The sequence below is a fragment of the Pithys albifrons genome, chromosome 2, assembly GCF_047495875.1.
Source record: "Pithys albifrons albifrons isolate INPA30051 chromosome 2, PitAlb_v1, whole genome shotgun sequence".
Classification (NCBI taxonomy): Eukaryota; Metazoa; Chordata; class Aves; order Passeriformes; family Thamnophilidae; genus Pithys; species Pithys albifrons.
This window is the reverse complement of record NC_092459.1, coordinates 45,189,684-45,209,216: the sequence shown is the minus strand read 5'-3', so window position 1 is coordinate 45,209,216 and position 19,533 is coordinate 45,189,684. Positions and strand designations below refer to the sequence as shown.

Here is a 19,533-nt window from a genome sequence, read left to right as displayed (position 1 = left end):
CTTTCCAGAGAGAGTAATCAGGCATTGGAATGGGCTGCCCAGAGGTGGTGGATTCACCATCCCTGGAGGTTTTTAACTTAGATTGGCCGTGGCACTGAGTGCCATGATCTGGTTAAATGGACTGGAGTTGGACCAAGGGTTGGACTTGATGATCTCAGAGGTCTTTTCCAACCCAATTGATTCTATGATTCTATGAACATGTTTAACCTATCTCTAGAATAAAATAATATTTTCTGCTGGACTGTATTATCTTAAGTAAAATCATGTATTGTATGGTACTGTTGCTGTTTGCTACCTTTTATTTTCCTAGTACAAGCAGAGTAAAACTCCTGTATTGTCCAGGCTAAAATCTATCTAAATACCATTTACTGTCCACTACTATAAGAGAAGATAGTGAAGAAGACAATTCTTTGCCATTGGCAGTCCATGCTTTGCTGGAAGAAATTGTACTATTTGCTCTGTGACTGTGGGGCATTACTCAGGAATTGCTCAGGCATGCTCAGAAGAACCCTGATGCTGAAACCTTCTGGCAGCATTTTAGCTTTTATCCTGCTGTATGACTTGATGGCAAGGCCTCATCTAGCAGGAAGGGTTCTTAATTTAATTCAGCTCTGGCTGTAGCAGTGACTCAACAGACTGTACATTTCCCTAAAATTTTACTACCAGTCTCTAATGCACCAGAACACAGGTGGTATTTCTAATTAAAGAAGAGGGGAGGAAAGGGTGCTGGAGCTTGTGGCCTCTGATGAAAACAAAGAACTCTTCAAATTGTTTCAACTCCCTTATGATATGTATGCAACCAAAAGATACACAGCTTGTATCTTTGAGGTCTTTTCATGTGCAATAATCTCGTGTTTCTTACGGCCTCCTAGAGGTGAATGGTGACTCAGCCACTTGGTCTACATTCAGTTCATGGTTGTGACAGAGCTTACTATGCAGTATTTTCATGGAACAGTTTGTCCCTGCTTTGTTTGAGAGATGTTGTTCACAATAACAATAAAAAAGGTGAGGTTCTGCAACAGATGGCCCTGTAGGAAAAGGTTATCCTAACAGGAAAAAGTTCTTCCTATAGTAGAATGCCAGCTTAAAAGTTGAAAGTTGGAATCAACTAGGTAGACTCAACTTCTGGTAGTTGCTAGTATCAGAATGCTTTACTTTTCAGAACTAATGTTTTTATTGTACAGCTGGTGGGGATTTTTTTTGGTTGGGTTTTGGTTTTTTGTTTGTTAGTTTGCTTGGTTTTTTTTTTTTAATGGAACAAGATTATCTTCAGATTTTTGGCACTTAGAGTCACCAACATGATGATTCCTCTGTGCTGTATTATAATTATTCAGCAAGGCAAAGGTTCTGATTTTCACTAAGTCACTGAAAGACAACTAGGCAGTCCAAAGACAGGAAAGGAATTTAGGAAGCTTGTGTTTCTGCCCCAGTTTAGAGCTTCAAACCCCTAACCCTATAGCTGAAGTCAATGAGCATTGGCAGAATCTCATCAGCCACGCATGAGGGTGTTTCAGGTTTGGCAGTGGGGAATAGTTCCACACCTATGCTCAAGTAAGCTTGCTCTGGATCCAGAGATTAAATGTTTCCCTCTATCTTCTCTCAGGGCTTGCAGAACATGGTGTTCTTGGAGCATGTTTACTGAAAACCTATCAGATGGGCTTTGCACAAAACAAAACAGTGCTATCCCTCCCACTCCTTAGTAATAGTTTAGTGGTTAGAGCATTCCCAGAGAGGTTCAGCACCTTTTCTCCCTGGGGTGATTCAAAGTCATGCCCCTTACATGCTTAGGCATCAAGAGAAGAGAATTGGACTAGCTTGTGCTCTCGTTTTCTGGGCCAGTGAGCACCTTAGGAATTGCATGTAAAGCAGGACTAATGCAGTGTTGACAGTATTGCCAGCATTAAAAAATCTTAACTTTGTTTAGAGAGGAGGTGAAATCACCTTGGGCTCATTAATAACTTGGACTTGACCCCTGTCTTAAGTGATCTAACTGCTGAGGTGAGAGCCATCAGTCTCTGGGCTCGAGGTTGTGGCCTTGAATAGATGCAGTTGTCTTTGGTGGTGGGCAGAAAGCTGTAGCACGGTGAGAGGCTGGACTGAAGATGCGTGCCTGTCTTTGGTGCTTCCTGTTGGCTGACTGTGCTGGTTTAAAGGTGAACCAGCAGGGGAGATGAACTCGCCACGAGAGAGATTACAAGTCAGAGGCTAAAATTTAATAATAATATTACAATAAATACACTGACACAAAGAGAAATTGCTTTCAACTCACAAAACCCAGCAGTATAACCCAGTGTCCTGGGGCACAAACCCAAGGGGGTTTGTTTGCCCTTGTGCTGAGACCCACCTGGTTCCCCCCAAGTCCAAAGCAAAAAAAAAAGAAATGAAAAACCTGTTGGTGCAGGTGAGGGCTGTAGCCTGGCCAAGAGCGGTGATCTCCTCCTGTTAAGGTCTTGCTGCTCCTCTGGATCTGACAAGAAGTTCCCAAGGTCTTCTTACCCACCACTTATATACCCTCAGGGAGCACCCAGTCCCTCCCCCTGGGCGGGGACTCACACAATGGGTGATTAACTCTGGGAGCCAGGGGGTATTGTTGAACTGTTGATGGCCCCTTAGCAGCCATGCCCCCTCAGGCTGGGTGTGAAGGTGCTAATGACTCCCTGGGCAACTGCTGCTAATGGTCCCTTGTCCTTGGGGAATGAATAGAGGGGGTAGAATAACACAGTGTTAACTGGTCCCTCCTGTTGAACTAGGACACTGACTTAGGTGAGTTCCAACTTGACTTGCAGGTTTTTGTGAGTGCTAGTTAAGGTGCATTGCCCTCCTCTATTTTTATATAACTGTAATAAAACTTTAGTTTTCCTGGGTGATAGACTTTGCTAAGAGATTCAGATAATACTGAGAAAATATTGTTGTCAGTCATGGGTTCAATCCCCTGTGTGGGCCATTGACTTAAGAGTTGGACTCGATGATCTTTGTGGGTCCCTTCCAACTCAGAACAGTCTGTGATTCTGTCTTAAGCACCACTGGACTTGTCTGTAAAGTATAAAATTTGACCTTCCACTAAGATACTTCTTCTTTTAAATACTATTTAGAGGCTTCTGCACTAGATAACTAAACTACCTTTGTAATGTTCCTGTGATGAGAATTCACACAAAACTTCCAGTTCACAAACATTTGAAACAGCAATTGAAAGTGGACATGTTTTGTCATTTGTTTCTTGCACATGTTTATAGTACACAGTCAGTCCTAATGCATAAGGACAATTATTCCCCTGCCCCAGTACAGGTAAGCATGTTTTTCTTCAGTGAGGGTCCTTTCTGAAGGCTTGAGAGCTGGTCTCTTCCTAGTAGATCTCCAGACTTCTTCCAATTCATGTCCCCTCACACTTGAGGGCACTGTAGGTTCATTCTTTCTTTATAGCTGAAAGGTCCTGCTTGTTCTTGGTGGAGGTCTGAACCAAAACTGGGTGTTTCTTGGTATTTTCTGTAAATTTTCTCTTTATTTGTCTTTAATTTTGGAGAAAAATGTTCTCATCTAGAAGTTGCCATCAAAGGAAAAGAAGAACAGTTGTTTAAAATATCAGTGGGTGTTTGTATAAGACTTCATAGAGAAGTTTGGCACCTGGAAAGGAAAAAATTGGTCTGGAGTGGTTTTGCAACTTGCTTTCAAAATGTAAGTGCAACGAAATGTGAGTAACCTGCACTGCTACAGCTAAGTGGCTGAAACAGGGTTACAGAACCTGCAGGACAGTCTGGAGGAAGAGCAAAACAGGGTCCACTGTGCTGAGCTTAATACAGGGTAAATCTTAAGTTCTTTTTGAAGAGAACTGTGTCCTCTTGTTGCTATTTACATTTTCCCGTGTCAGGCTTTTTCACTTGAATGCACTCTGCAGGAACTAGATCGTTACCATTAAAGAACCTGAAGTTCTTCCAAGTTTATATTCTGGCCAAATGAAGTAAGCCTCTAGCAAGCAAGCAGCTAGATGACATAATAGCATGTATTCAATGTGTAGAGGTGTTTTTGTCTCTCCATCCACTGATTATGTCAAACAATAGGAGATGAAATACATGTCTTTTTAGTGATACTGTACTTCTACTCTGTTTCACAGAACTTCATTCAAACTTAGATCTGTGTGCAGTTCGGTCTTGCTCATTGAGGATGGCCATGGACATCCTGAAATAGCAGAGGTTTTCTGAACAGTAGCATGAGAATCTGCAACCTGAAGAGCAACTGAGTATTTTTCTGTGACTGAACTCGCAGGGTATGCTGTAACACTTCCCTTCACACCCAGGCCTGCTGATTTTGGGGCAGCTTCATGATGACATGTGAACTAAATTTCCATTGACTTTGGAGTAGCTCATCTGTGAGAACTGACCTGTCTGATTTGCTGTGTAAAACGCATCAAGCAGGGAGTGTCCTGTCAGTTGCTGTGGCTGAAGTGACAAGATTTAACTTGCAATGTGGTGGTAAATTGATTGTTTGCAGCTGTGGGAATTTACTCAGGTAACACCTCTTATTGATGTTTATTCTTCCTTCTGTGTTAAAGCATGCCTGCATGCTAAGGCATATATTCCAGCATCTTCAAACCTTTTCCTTAAAAGATTTTGGAAAGGAAGGAAATGTAGCAAATGCCAAACATCCAGTGGTGCTGTAGACAATTATTGGTTTAATCTATTGGCAGTGGATTAAAGAAAGTGGCTCATGATGGCCAGTTTTCCCATAAGACTGGGCTAATATCCCCCCACCTTCCCCAAGTGACATTAATTAGTTATACAATACCTGGGGTGACTGTTTAGTGACCTCCTAGTTGTAAAAGCTTTCATGAACATCAGAAGCTTGGAGTTATAAATATGGAACTTCAAAATGGTGTGGGGTTTTTTGTTTGTCTGGTTGTTGTTTCTGGAATAGCTAGCATAAAACTGAAGGCCAGCCCATTGTCAGGTTAGCAGGCTTCCTTTGTGGCTATTCCTTCCCTCTTCTGTGAGGTTCTAATCTTCAAAATATCAAATGGAGAAACAACCAGCAAAGCCAAAGGAAAACAAAAACCTCATAGCTTTCCTTTTAAGATTATATTATTGATGTCCTTGGAAAGATGGTCAGGTTCCGTTTTGCCCTTTACTGCAGATCATTACACTTAGTGTGTAGAACCAGGGAAAGTGGCAGTTCAGGCAAAATGGAATCTGGTAATGATGACAGTGCTTGATTTCTGTCCGTTGGAAATCTGGGAATGTCCCTGGCCTAAATAGTGTATGTTTATTGATTTAATCTATCCCACAGCAGCTTGTTCTGTGTGGACCCCTTCTGAGTTACTAGACCCAGTGGTTTGGGAGAGCATAAGCTGAAGGGGAAATCAGATGCTTAACTCTGGCATGAGGCTTTCATGGAATAAGGAGAAAAGTTCATTCAGTGTTAGATTATTGAGACAACCAAGTAGTGAATCATAACTCTAATGCCTATTTTGTACCAACTGCTAAATAAAATCCTATTATTGGAGTGAAGTAGCATATATCCTGCTAAGGCAAAAGAATACACGGCAGTTAGCATCCAGTTGTTTCGCCTGAGCTCTGCAGCCAGGGATTGTAAGAGAAGAGTGGAACTTGCAAGTATTAGACTGCCAGAAGCTGAAAATGAAAGCAACGTGAATGGTAAAATCCATTCAATGAATGTCTTTATTTTCAGGTTAGCATAGATTTTTAACTGCAGTGGTTTTGTGCACATTCTCTGTGTTCATGTTAACTAAATGTGCATAGTATGATTATTGTAGCTTTTTTTATACTTACTCTAAGCCATTGCACTCCTCACTGTTTCCCCCATTAATTTTCTTTGAGGTAGACCATCTCTGCTCTCTGTTTTGCAGATTCCATTTTCCGTCTTGGCTCTCTGGGCATGGATCAAATTCATGTCTGATGACTTGTTGACTATCCTAGTGTATCCTAAACCGAACCCCTTTCAGCTTTTCCTTTCCCTGTTCTGTCATCAAGTCATCTCACTGCTCTTGCTTCCTCCTTTGCTATCATCTTACTATTTTCCTACAGCATCTCATGATGCATCATGAAATCAACAGATTATTTTTAAAGATCTGTTCTGTTCCACTGGTATTTCTTCATGAAGCTATTGATTTCTGTCTTGGCTGTACAGACAGGACCTGCCCAGCTTTGTTGTGCCCATGAGGCACATGCTGGGCCTGTATCAGTACCAGCCCTTGCAGATTGCACACACTTGCATCATGCAGGATGCGGGGCTGCAGTAACACATCCCTGTGACGCACGGTGGTAGGACAGAAGAAGGTACTGCTGAGGCAGGACATGGGGGTGGGGAGGTGAGGAAATAAAGCAAACATTGTTTAACTGCCTGAAATCTCAAATGAAAGAAAAACTGTCAGCTTGTGTAGTCACAATTTAGTGTTGCAGCTCCATGACAGAGCAGGACAATTTAGGATCATCTGCATAAATCTAAGATACTGCTGAAAGCAGGTAAGTGTACTAGAATGTTTTTTGTTTGTTTGGGCTTTTTTTTTGTTATTTTGACTTGATTTTTTCAACATGCTTGTGCAGAGACTTTTTGCACTATTTTTCCAGTCCTTACTGGTGAACCAAAAGAAAACCCCTTAGTAGCATGATGTGACTGTGTATTTTGCTACCATTTGAGTGTTATTCAAAATATCTACTTTGGTTCTGTCTGAACACAGAAAATTACATTCCCTGTCCTAAAATCCTTCTTGAGTTTCTCTAACAACCTTAAAGCTGATTTAAATATTAGTCTTCTCTAAAATGACTCTTACTAAATAATATAAACTGTATAGATAGTTCTCCAATACAATAATTTAGATTTTTTCCTAAGAGATTAACACTGGGATCGTGGTTATTTTGTTGTCCAGTCATTGCATTTGCAAGGTTTTACAGTGAATATGTAAACATGTCAGCTTTAAATTCTGCTAATCAAAGATACTGTAGTTAGCCTTTAAGATCATATCTTAACTTCTGAAGCCTTTGCCAGCTTGGTGTCAAATTCACATTCCTGTGTCCTGCTGTTGAAAGGTACTTTATAAGTTGGCTTGTTGCAAGGAGGGGACAGAAATATAATCGAGACACTGATCTCTCAAGGATGTGGCATGTGAACATTCTCTCTGACTTCTCAAGACTCCTTAATAAGAAATCTTCCTCTGGCATTTCTCCCCAGAGTGTACCTTCTGCTGCTTCAGTAATATTGAAATGGGCATAACAGTTCTGGGAATGCCCTGGCAGTTCAGATGTGTTCTGCTCCTCACCCCACCACTCTCTGATTTACTGTGTGGTCTTGGATGAGTTACAGCCCCATTTCATTTTGCTTGTCTGTAGAATGGAAATAATGCTCATGGAACTTTCCTGTAATTTAAAGTTCTGTGAAAAGCTGCTAGGATGAAGGTATAGAAATGTATTTAGTTGAAGTTGCAATACTTCCAGTTGACTTCTCTACACTAGCACACTTTAGAAAACTTCTATGGCATAACATACTAATGTGAAGAAAACTATATATAGATGGAATGTGGTAGAAATTATCTCACCTAAGAGATGTTGCAGTTTCTTTTGAGACTTGCATTTTCCTGCCCTAGAGTCCTAAAACATACCAGTTTCGGGGTAGGATAGCTATCAAGACACTGAGCTGTTTTTTTGCTGGCCAGTGAAATGTAGTTACCTTAGAGGAATGAGAAAGCTGTTTACCAGAACACAGCAATGCTGCACAGTATGTTGGGATACAAGTCACACCATGGTGAAAGTATAAGGGAAAGCAGGATTTGGCCAAAATGCAATCTGACCAGTCAAGAATGGTGTTTGATAACCAAAGAAAAAAAACCAATTGCTGGTCTCAGTATGTTTACTAGTCTTTTTAGCTTAGAAATCAGTAATGGGCTTTATTATTGTAAAGCATTCCTTTTAAATGGTGACCTTTGGAGCCAGCCTGGGTTGGCATGCTTTATGCTAGCACAGCCTCAGCGCAGTTACAAGATAAGTAAGGCTTGTAGGTTAGGCCCTTGGATATTTGAAGGACATATTCTAACAAACAGAACCTGTTTGCAGGGCGGTCCCGTGGTGTAAAGGAGAGCACTCTGGACTCTGAATCCCAAGGACCTGAGTTCCAGTCTCAGTGGGACCGTCCCCTGGCAGTTCAATGCCTCCCTGCCATCCCATCCCGTCACATCTCGGATGCTCAGCAGGGTCAGCCCCGGTTAGTACCGGGTGCTGTGACAGTCCCGAGGACTTCCCTGTCACTGTCCAAGCTCGCTCGGCCGTGGCAGATGAACCTCAGGACTTAAACGGTGGGGCCAGTTCTGCGCACGCTGTGCCTCACCTAAAAAATCCACTGTGCAGGCTGGAAGGGCACACCCACGTGGGGAGAGCCCTGCCCAAATCTGCGCTCTCGAAGTCTGGCCATACGTATGCTGTGTCTTTTCTGGAAGCTAGATACAAAGTAATGGTAAATCTGTGAGTTTGCAGAAATTGCAGTGTGCAGTTTGAGAATGAGAGGACGAAGCTAAGCCATGTTTTCACTTTTCGCTTAAATAAGTGTTTTCTCTGCCGAAATTCACATGAACGTCATGCAGGGTGCCAGGCTGATCCCCCCAGCCGTTTAAGAAAGAAAAGCGGATGGCACGAATAGAAAGGTTCACCACACAGCTTGCTCTCCTCCCCTGCAGCAGCCATTCATCAGCGGCACCGCCGACACCAACTGCGGAACGGGTTTCCCTGCGCGGCTGTGATTGGGCTTGCCGAGGTGGCAGAGCTGCACAACAGCCCTGGGATTGGCTGGGCAGGAACACACCTCTGGAATCTGTTTATTTCCCAAAAATAAGATACGATCTTTTACATTTCGCCTCGAGGTCTTTTATATTGCATTTAATATCCAAATAAACTGGAGCAAACACAGTTAACCTCTTTCAAATGGCTGTAGTACTTTAGATGAGTGGAATGAATTCAGGTTTTTGGAATTTTGTTGGTTGGGTTTTGGTTTTTTTCCTTTCTTATTTTCTCCTGAGTACAATGAGGCCTGTGTGAGTTATCTAGGTCTGTTGTTTATGTTTTTCTGGGTGGCTATATATGATACTCAAAAACTTTCTTTTATCTTAACTAGAGTTGCTTTCAGATTTTATGATATATTCACTTAAGCTTATACTGAAAGCAGTTACTCTGTTAAACATGTTTTTATGTTTGCTCTGTAAAATATTTACACTTGCAGTACTGTCTTTCATTGTTTTTGTAAATATCAGGTTGCTACTTATGATCATGTTTTATGGAGCTGTGGCTTCTTTTATTATTTTAATCAATATAAATAGATCTGGAATTTTCTTGATTTTTTTTTTAAAGTTAAGGACCTAAAATGTTGCGATGCCCTAAGTAAAATAACTCCAGATCATAACTGAGTGAGAGATTTGATCAGCTGCAGCGAATGTTCCAGCTGAGTAAGTATCTGGCATAACTGAATACATCAGAACTCATTAACCTACTTCCTCTCCCTCAAAAGAAAAAAGAAATCATGGGTAGAAAATTATATGGAAAATACCTGTGAGTTTTGTTGTGGTTCAGATGGGATGCATACAGAAGCAGAAGGCTGTGAAAAGCTAGTTTGTGAAGAAGGCACTTGTTATCAAGCAGCAAGGATTTGGACAAGCACCAAATACAGGAATATTGACTCTAGGAGTTACTGCCTTCAGAAGAGGCAAAGATACACAGGAGAATGAGAATGAAAATGGATGAGGGGCAAGATTAAAGGCAAGAGAAGCTGACTACCAAAAACCTCTTAATTTGGTTTTGCTTCTATTTAAATAGGGATAAAAGCAATAGTTAGTAATATTTGAATTGCCAATCAGCTTTTGAATAAGCACCTGTATTTTTCTTTCCTAATATTCTCTAATTATCTAGTATATTTTTCTTATTCTTAATGTGTCAAGATTTTTATAAGACTAGTCTTGATATGTTATTGGTGCTGCTTAGCCAGTATTAGACATTCCATTCTTAAATATTTGCATGCTCTGTGATGGTTTTATAAGCTTTCACATTATCCTCTTAAAATTCCTTGGTCTTTGGAGCAAAGTGTTGAGGAAATAGCACCTACATTTATGGAGAAATTACCAGGAAAAGTTACTTAAAATTCTCCAATGCACAAGTCTATTTAATTGTTTATGTTATTAACCCAGAAAAGTGACTGAGAAAAGTCTTCTTCAAAAGCTTAAAAAGTAAAAAAAACCTCATGGAATTCAACAGCTGCAAATGAAGGAGTGGAATGGTCATGGCATTGTTGATTTCCAATTTTTTTTTGTTAGTAATAAGGTAGATGACAAGCAGAAGAGACTTTTGCCACAAAAAACACTCTTTTTTTTCCTCTTGGATAGGAGTGGGAGAGCTAGCAGCCTTATTTCTTTTATGCTTGCCTTGTGACTGGTAAGTGGAATATTTTAAAATTAGTGTGAGGATAGCTGTGGGAAGGAGGAAGTCATGTTCATTGATGCAGAGATTCGTGAAGACTTGCTTAAAGAAAGGGCTTCTCTGGCTGCTTCCCTCACCCTTAATTTTCTTTTGTAAGCTATAGGAAATCCTGAGAAGAACCTTTTCTATCTATGCCTTAGGGCTGATACAACAATTTAGGGCTTCCTTGGTTTGCCAGCATTATGTTTGCATATCCTGAGATTTAGTGAGCCTAAAGTAAGAATCTATGCTTTCAGATCTAAGTTTGAAAGGGAGCTAGCTGTCTTTTGTATTGTCTATGAAAATGTTGAACAGTGCAGGCATTAGCACAGAGCTCTTCCCTTTACATAAATTTTGGTACCATTTACACCCTTTTATGGGACAAAGGATGCATCTCTTCCCTTTGTCCAGGGAGGGGAAAAAATTTAGTGGGGAAATTCTGAGAGTTCTTCTTCTGTTGTCTTAATTGACACTCTCTTAATCTCCTAAAATATTTGCTGATACTGTTTGTTAGTAAAACTGGAAGCTGTTAGCAGTAAGCCTCAAAAAGTGTGATTGAATAGCAGATGGCATTTCAGACCTGACAACTGCAAGACATGCATGTGAGGGGAAACAAATCCTAATTTTACATACTGTGGTGGGCTGTGCTCTGTGTTTAGTACACAGAAAAACAGTAAAATTACAACAGAGCTGTCTGCTCAAATTAGAAAATTCTAATTCCTGTTAGAGAATGGGAACAGTATTTTGCAGTTTCTTCTTCATATGAAAGAATAAGCGTTCAATGTCATTGTTGGGGTGGTACATTTTAAGCAAAATGAGATCATGGAATCATAGAATCACAGAATCAATTGGGTTGGAAAAGACCTCTGAGGTCATCGAGTCCAACCCTTGGTCCAACTCCAGCCCACTTACCAGATCATGGCACTCAGTGCCACAGCCAATCTCAGTTTAAAAACCTCCAGGGATGGGGAATCCACCACCTCTCTGGGCAGCCCCTTCCAATGCCTGATTACTCTCTCTGGAAAGAATTTTTTTCTGATCTCCAACTTCAATTTCCCCTGGCAGAGCTTGAGCCCGTGCCCTCTTGTCCTATTGCTGAGTGCCTGGGATGGCTTTTATTTAATAAGGCACAGCTAAACTTTGAAACTTTATTTCTGTTGACTAGTATGGCTAACAGTAGCTTACACTAGTTCAGACAACTACATAGAAGAAACTGGGAGAAGTGTTTGGAATGTTGTTAAATGCACTGCCCGTTCTTAGAATAATTGCCAAAGTAAGAAGTTAGTTTTAGTAATTGTAATTTAATAATAGTGGGTGATGGGTACCTAGAGACATTGATAGGACAAAATTTAGTGTTGGTGTATTTGTTGTTTTACTCTGGGACAATTTGACCCAAGCAGTGTAATATCTCTCTTTTTAACAACTCCACTTTGTTGTTTTTTCTTCTCAGTTGGTAGAGCAGTCCTGGATTTTGTCAGATCACCAGTAATTTCCAGTACTTTAAAGATGCACAAGGCTTAGCATTGTAAAAGGAGGCCTTAGATTGCAAATGCCTCAGAAAGACTGTGATTGAAAAAATGAAGCATAGGGAGGAATTTGGCAGCAGAGAGTTATTCATTTTGCAGGTGAGTGTTTCTAGATTATGAATTAAATGCCCAAGGGGAAACAAGTATATTCTAGAACTCTTGCACATGCTTTTTCCCCCTGTAAGTGTAAAAACAAAAACAAAGAAAAACCCCCAAAAACAAGCAAAAACTAAAAAAACAAGAGCACATCAAGCGTATTTAAAAAATAAATAAAAGGTTGTACAAGAAGAAAATATCACACATACAGTCCTCTTCCTGAGAGAAGAGTTAGAGAGGAATGCAAACAACTAGTAGCTAAATTTCTTGACACTTTGCATACTGCTGTAAGGCACTGATGTGTTGATAATGGCAAAAGAGGATCCTACACACAGCAGAACCAAAAGTCTGTGTATAAGTGGTTTAACACCATTGTCTTAAGTCATGTCAGTCTGGAAATAACTGTTGGTATGAGATTTATAATTCCATTTGCTCACACACCATTCCAATAATTATTAAAAATTCTCAAGAAGTACATGTTGGATTTTGGCCATGTGCATTATTTGCAGGGAGACCAGGAATTACTTAAACTTGTTTTACTGTAGTCTAAGAAAATTCTTTTAGGCCACATATTTTAATGTAGATCAGTATGATGAAATGGTAGAGTGGTTTGGTTTTGAAGCTGCTGAGTCTGCTGTTGGGAAACTTCTATTCCTGAGTCTCATCTTTTAGTTCATTCTTGGCTCCCACCAAATCCCAACGCAGTGAGACCGAAAAAAAAAGTTATAAATTGTGTTTATTGCCTTCTGGGTCTTCAGCTTGTAGGATTCATGTACTACAGATTTGTTTTATTTTTCATGTAAGATTCTTACATTTACAGGTTTGTATAACCTGGGCAATACATATATGACTAAAATGTGCCATGGATTGACTGCTTTGGGTACTGTAGCATCTCAGCACATTTGCTTTATTAAATACCATGGAAATAGCCTAGTGGGTAACACTGCACACAGGCAAACCCAAGTAAATGTTTAGCAATGGTTCCAGTGGTTTGAAGGAATGTGTTTGTGTTGCTTCAAAATGGCCTTCTCCCTAGGCTGCTTTAAAACAAATGTAGGTGTCTTTGTATATATATACATATATGTGGGGAGTAGGTTGGCTGAGTTGGTTAGAGCATGGTGCTAATGAAGCCAAGCTTATGGGTTCAATCCCCATACAGCCCATTCACTTCAGAGTTGGACACTGTGGTCTTTGTTGGTCCCTTTTTCCAACTCAGAATATTCTGTGAATACATACATACATATATATATATACACATACATGTGTATATATATATCTATATGTATGGGAGCTCTTGCTCTTGGCTTATCATTGCATTTGTCATATTATTTTTTTAATATCTTAATTTTAATCTTGGAAAAACTAGCATAGATGAGTTCCTGACAATAAAACAAAATAAATTTCTCTTAAAGCCAAGGACATGAGCCTTTGCTAGTGGTTTCTTCTTCTCGCCTCAGTTTAGTAAAGGGGAAAAGACGGAGTTATAGAAAAGGTGGAAGGCATCCTCATTCAGGAAAGCACCAATCCATTGTCTAGTGGAACTGAAAAGGAAGTTGCAGCGATTGAGATGGTAAATTAACTCAAGAAGAAGAGCAGCAGATGGGGGAAGGCAAGTACAGATGTTTGGATTGGAAAATGAACAGTGGATTGGTTGGGTAGCTCACAGAAGAACTGAATAATTCCTTGCGCTGAGAGGATGCAGTGTTTACAAATAATAAAGATAAATTTAAGAGGAAAAAAGTTCAAAGTCCTCTTGTGTTTAAGTTTCTTCTTTTAAATCTTCAAGGAAAAGGTGAAGTTTTTTAAAAAAGTTTGGATTTATTTTAGATGCTAGAAGCCAAAATTTTATCTTTGGATGATGGAAATATTTAGGTTCAGTCATGCTCACTTGTCTTTCATCTTGCAGCCCAGGAAATAGGCAAAGCACAAACACTTAATGAATTCAGGAATTTAATTACATGTTTCCTGGAGGACATAGGTACATATCTGTTGTGTCAGCAAAGAAAAAAATCAAATCTGTAGTGACTTCAAAGTTATTATGAACTTAGTATCAGTTTCAAAGCCCAACCAAAGTAAGAGTTCCATCAGTTGGTGCTAATTGTTTCTTACAACAAAGAGTCTTAATCTAGAAATTACGGTGAAAGCCATATAAGAGTTAATTTCTTCAGACTAGTTTTTGGAACAGCATGCACCTGTGAGAAGGTGAGACCTGACAGAAGAAATCCAGAGTTTTATTAGCATGGTGGGGAGTGCTTGTACATGTGTGCATATATATATATGTGTGTGTGTATATAAAACTTGGTAATCTCTGGTGATAGACGTGACTTGTTCAGATTACTGTGAACAGTGTCACTGTGAGGAATGAGGAGGGGCAGTAATTCCTGAATACATCAGCAGTTTGTACAATGCTGTGATTAAACAAGCATTAATGGTGCTTGATTTGGTAGGAGAATATTCAGTGTTGGACCCCTGTCTTGGTGGCGATTAGAATTATATTCCATTTACTCTGGAGCACTGTGCTCTCTGTGATATTCTTTTTATCTTGTGTTTCTTTTTAAAATAAATCATAAACCTGCTGTGATAAATGGCTGAGCAGGAAACACCTTGGTACCCTCAGCGTCTTAAAAAAAGAGGTGAAAGAAGTCTTTGCCAAAAGGAAGCTGATAAATAATTGCCTTCTACACAGAGGGATTGGACTGAGTTATACCATTCTGTTTCAACTAGGAAACTAAGGCAGAAATATGTAAACAGTTTGTTCAGTCACTGTAAAAGCTCCAGATACTGAAACTTAAACCCTCTCTTGTCTGTCTTTACTTCTGCAGACAGGTGGCTGTAACCTCTCCCTCGAAAAACTGAAGGAAAAGAATGAAATCCCATAAAGTAGATGTATTTAGGAGTAAAAAAGGACTTGAAACAAAAAGACAGATTGCAAGTGACTCATCTAATGTTCAAGGCCACTAAATCAAGAGTTGGAGTAAACACTGATCATGGTTTGATTTTGGAGGAAGAAGTGCATTATTCAGTAATTGTTTAATCAATTTATAAATCAAATAGGTTATGGAAATCACCCTGTATCAAGATAGGTTCTGTTATTTCTTCACCTTCTAAGGCCTTTTTTTATTTAATAATGCTTCTCCTCAGAAATGTTTTTTTCAGTCTAAAATGACCACAGTACAAATTCTTCTTCATTTTATCCACAGCTATAAACTGTAACACTAGAAGTACTTTTGTCATTAGTATGTCTTTATTTGAGTTTTATAGCTATACCCATACTTCTTTCTAAGTTAGTATTGCTTTGTATTACTGAGGCAACACCTTGTGCAAAACCCACATGAGTATGCCCTAACTTTTCCTTAGAAAGTTATGACCTTTTCTTTGAAACAGTCTATCCATTTTTTTTTTTTGCAGCGGATCTTTGGATATTTGACAGGAGCACAAAACTACCACAGCTACACAAGATGTGGGGTTTTTTTTCCCATGACTACCACTCGGATTTGTCAAGGCTATAAATATTAAAAAGGATTTCCCTTTACATGCCTCAGAAAACTTTGCAGCAATTGTGGGCATTGCCTGGGAGTTGGAGGGAGCTGTCAGGTCAGTTGTAAGTGGAGGTGTCAGGGTAAAACTGGGCTCTGTCCTCAGTTCTGCAGTCTGGTTGTGTAGTCCTTTTCCTTGGAGCTACAATGGGGGAAAAACATTACGGTTGGAACATGGGTATAAATGTCACTGTTCACTAAAATTTCTGGACTCCCAACAGTCTGTGATGTGTCAAGAAACTTCTTGTGAGAAAAGTTATCCTGTACCCCGGGGCAGCAACATCAGTGTTGTGTCACAGTGCCAAAGTTTGCCGGCTTGGAGCTTAGTGGGAGTTTATGCAGGTGCTGCTTGTGTTCAAAATCATGCACACAACCTAAATTGTCCCACCTTGAGTGCTGATATTCTCTTCACTTACATAGAAAATGGAATCCTCATCACAAATTGCTGCCTGTTTAAATTCTGGAAATATAAACTCGAAATTTAGTCAAGGGCAAATTTAACACTTTCCCATGTCCAACATACATTTTTCTAAACTTTTTGATGTAGGATATTCTGCAAATTGCGGACTACCAAGAGTTGAAAAAGGGAAGTTCCTGTGTTTGCACACATTGTCTCAGATCTCTGGTGGAGCCCTGTTTCATTGTTGTAGTCTATTTATGCTTTCCTGCAAGTTCTGGAAATGCTGAAACTGCAGAAAACAAGACTGTGGTTCTCAGCAACTGCACAGCAAGTTCTATTTTAATCACTTTCATCAACTGCAGTGAAAGCTGTGTACTGTATCTCTTCATCATGAGGGGAGGAGGGGAGATTTAGGCTGTAATTAGGCCCTGTTCTAATATCTGATTTACATATGGAAATCCTAAGTATCTTAAACCTTTCCTATGATTGTCTCAGAGCATTATCAATCAATAAATAGTAGACTGAATAGTTTTGCACCAGCAATTAAAATACAACCCTCATGGTGCTGCTTCTTTTCCCATGGATTCAGAAATAGGAAAAGAAGATAGGAAATGTTAGTTTGCTTTCCAGAATAACAGCATCACAAAACGAATTTGGTGATAAGCAGAAAATTCAAACCTGCACCGGATTCTGGAGAACTGATTCCTTGTCTCCCAGGAATTTTTTATTGGCCTGTTTAGGTAGTTTGACTAGGAAGCAGTTATGCACTGTTGGTATTGATAGATACTGCAGTAAAAAATAAATCTATACCCTGGCTCTTTTGCCAGGTTTAGAGTTATTCTTCTGAGGTAGGTGTACAGACTCTTAGCTTTTATATGAAAATAAAGTTTTGACTGAAGCAGACAACTCCCAGTTGGCTTGTTCAGCTGACACATAGTTTGCTGTAATAGGGAAGTATCAGTAAGGAGCTATTGCTGTTAATGTGACCCTTGGGTATTAAGTTAGGAAGAATTTTAAATTTTGCTTTCAGCCTAAAAAAAACAAAAACAAAATGTTTACAAAGTTTAGTTAAATGTGAACTAATGTTAAATATCAACGTTAAATGCAATTCTCCAAAGTACTTCAGAAAGCAATGCTTCTGTTATAATATCACAGGCTGTACTGTCATTCAGGCTTCTCCTTTGGTGACACTGCATTGTTCTGCATAGGAAGTGCTCTCTTTATAGGGCAGCTGAAGTTCAAATCAAGTGTTATGGACATGTAAATTCAAGATTTTAGAGGTCTTGATAATCTTTGTGGTTCTTAGAAGATCATAATATTAACTTGCCAGATGTTTAAGTGGCTATAAAGTACCAAACGTTGCAAAGGGGAGTGGAACCTACCTTACAGTACTGGAAAAAAAAGCCCCGATCTCCTAAGCAAACACTTTGTCTCAGTGCGCTTTGTGAAGCGTTTTATCTCCCAGAATGTTTCCCGTGTTTGTTAGATGGCTCAGGTCCAGAAGAGCTTTAACACAGTCAGCCTGTTCTTTTCTTCTATGCCTTGCTGATGACATTTTCCTGCTCTTCATCATTCAAGTCTGTAATAAGTGCTGTATTATAATTGCTGCTTCTTCCCTTCACATGCCTTATATATATATATATAAATAGAGAGAGAGAGAGAGAGAGAGGATATCTCAATTATTGTGTATTCTGTTGTTTCCATGTCATATAGAACAAAGTTTTGTCTTTGTATTCCAAGAACCAAAATTTATTTTGGGCAGAAATGGGACTTCAGCTTTCAGCTGCTCTAGGAATATTTTTAGAAGGCAGCTTTCCATATCAGCCTCTATTTCTCTCTGCGTTCCTCAATGTGCAACACACATGTAGATATACTGTATACCTACCACATATATATAATCTAAATACTGCTGCTTTTTTTTCCCCCTTCTTTTTACCCTGAGAGTAATCTAAGAAAACTAGTATTATGAAATCACATTTTCACTCTGAAGAAGCTCAAGTACTCTTGTTATTTTCCTGCACATGACATGACTTAGGCCCAAGGTTCCTTCCATAGCCAGTTTCTTGTCTGACATGTACCACACTTAAGCCTGTCTGTGCCTGCTTTTCTTCATCTCTTTCTGCTGTATTCCCCTGCATCTCTTAGCCATCTCCAAAAGCTTGATAACCCTGTAATATAACATCATTTCATTCTTCTTTTGGGGGGCTTTGCAGTCCCCAGGTAATTATGTCCTAGGACTTCTTTCTCAGTGTTCCTGTCCAAGCTTCAGTATGCATCTAACTGTAATTTAGTCTAAGTATTTATTTCTCCTAATGTTACTAATACATTGATTCAAGGCTATAGATCATGAGTGTGCTCTGTATCTCTTAATTTAATTTATTCTGACGTGTCTTCCAAACCAGCAAAAAACCCCTAAGGTTTTCCTGTTCTGTTAAAAGTAAATATCTTATCTTGGCTCCTCTGGAATCTTATATATGTTTGCAGCACAGTAAGTTTTTCTCATTATTAAACTTTAAGAATCCTTTCAACAGTAGCGTTTTAACTTAAAAACTAATTCTAATTAAACCAAGTTCTGTTTTCCAACCACTCTGCCTTTAATTTGACAGATGAAATTTCATTGTCACAGTTTCTTTGGGATAACATTGTGACAAAAATATTGATACTTTAAGCCTGGGGGTTGTAAGTATGTCAAGTATGCCATGTTTCTGTCACAGACAAGATCTTTCTTTAGTGGCAATTTAAAATTTTCTTTAGCAGACAGGTAGCATGAATTAGTTGCATTGCTGAAGTCTTCTGTTGAGCATCCAGTAGCAGCCTTGGCAGTATTTTGGATGCACTGCTGGCCAAAGGGAGAATTTTTTCTAGCAGTAGTTGTTAGGATGGGCTGAAGGTTAAATTGTTATGACAGTAACCACACTTAGAAACCTAATCTATTATTGGAAAACTTTTCCTGAATGTTATTATAGGGAAGGGAAAGATTCCTTTGGAATGACTTGTACAGTAATAAAAATGTAAACAAAGACTGTATGTAATGTTCAGGGTAGGTTTAGACATGGATTAATCAGTACAGCAATAACAATAAAATGCGTGCCTGCTTTCTGTGATGTCACTGAAAGCAAAGTGACTTTGCAACTGCTTTGTCAGGCAAGACTGAGGCCATGGAGGGACAAGAGAAAGCCTGAGGTACAACTAACATGAAACATATCAGGCAACCCAAGCTATGGGAGCAGATGAGTTTCATTTCTATTGAATGTATTTCATGCCCAGAGCCTTCTAAAGAGGCAGCTCACTGTTTCTTGCCTGATGGATAGTCTTGATATGTTAATTTTTCTCCCATTTTTCCTTTTCCTAGGGCCTTTTGAGTTTTCTACTTTCCAAGTCTTAAAACTCCTTTCTTACTTTGTGGAATTTAAGGACTGATTTTTAGATGACCATTGCCTTTGAGATATCTGGAAGAGTGTTCATTTTGCCTGTCTTTGCATCAGGTCACTTTTATATTCAGTCTCTTTGGCTCTCTGATGCAGAATGCATAGACT

General features: G+C 39.4%; 1 protein-coding gene across 2 annotated transcripts in view; it reads left to right on the top strand.

The window, feature by feature from the left end:
- The window catches only part of SESN1 (sestrin 1), a 78,715-nt gene that overhangs the window by 15,433 nt on the left and 43,749 nt on the right, over positions 1-19,533 (top strand). Inside the window, exon 1 of one of the 2 annotated variants that reach the window (XM_071548875.1) lies at positions 6,314-6,473. The exons of the other annotated variant lie outside the window; for it this stretch is intronic. The gene's annotated coding sequence lies outside the window, so the exon portion shown is untranslated. Of the gene's footprint in view, positions 1-6,313; positions 6,474-19,533 lie in introns of those variants that run through there. 2 annotated transcript variants of the gene reach the window in all.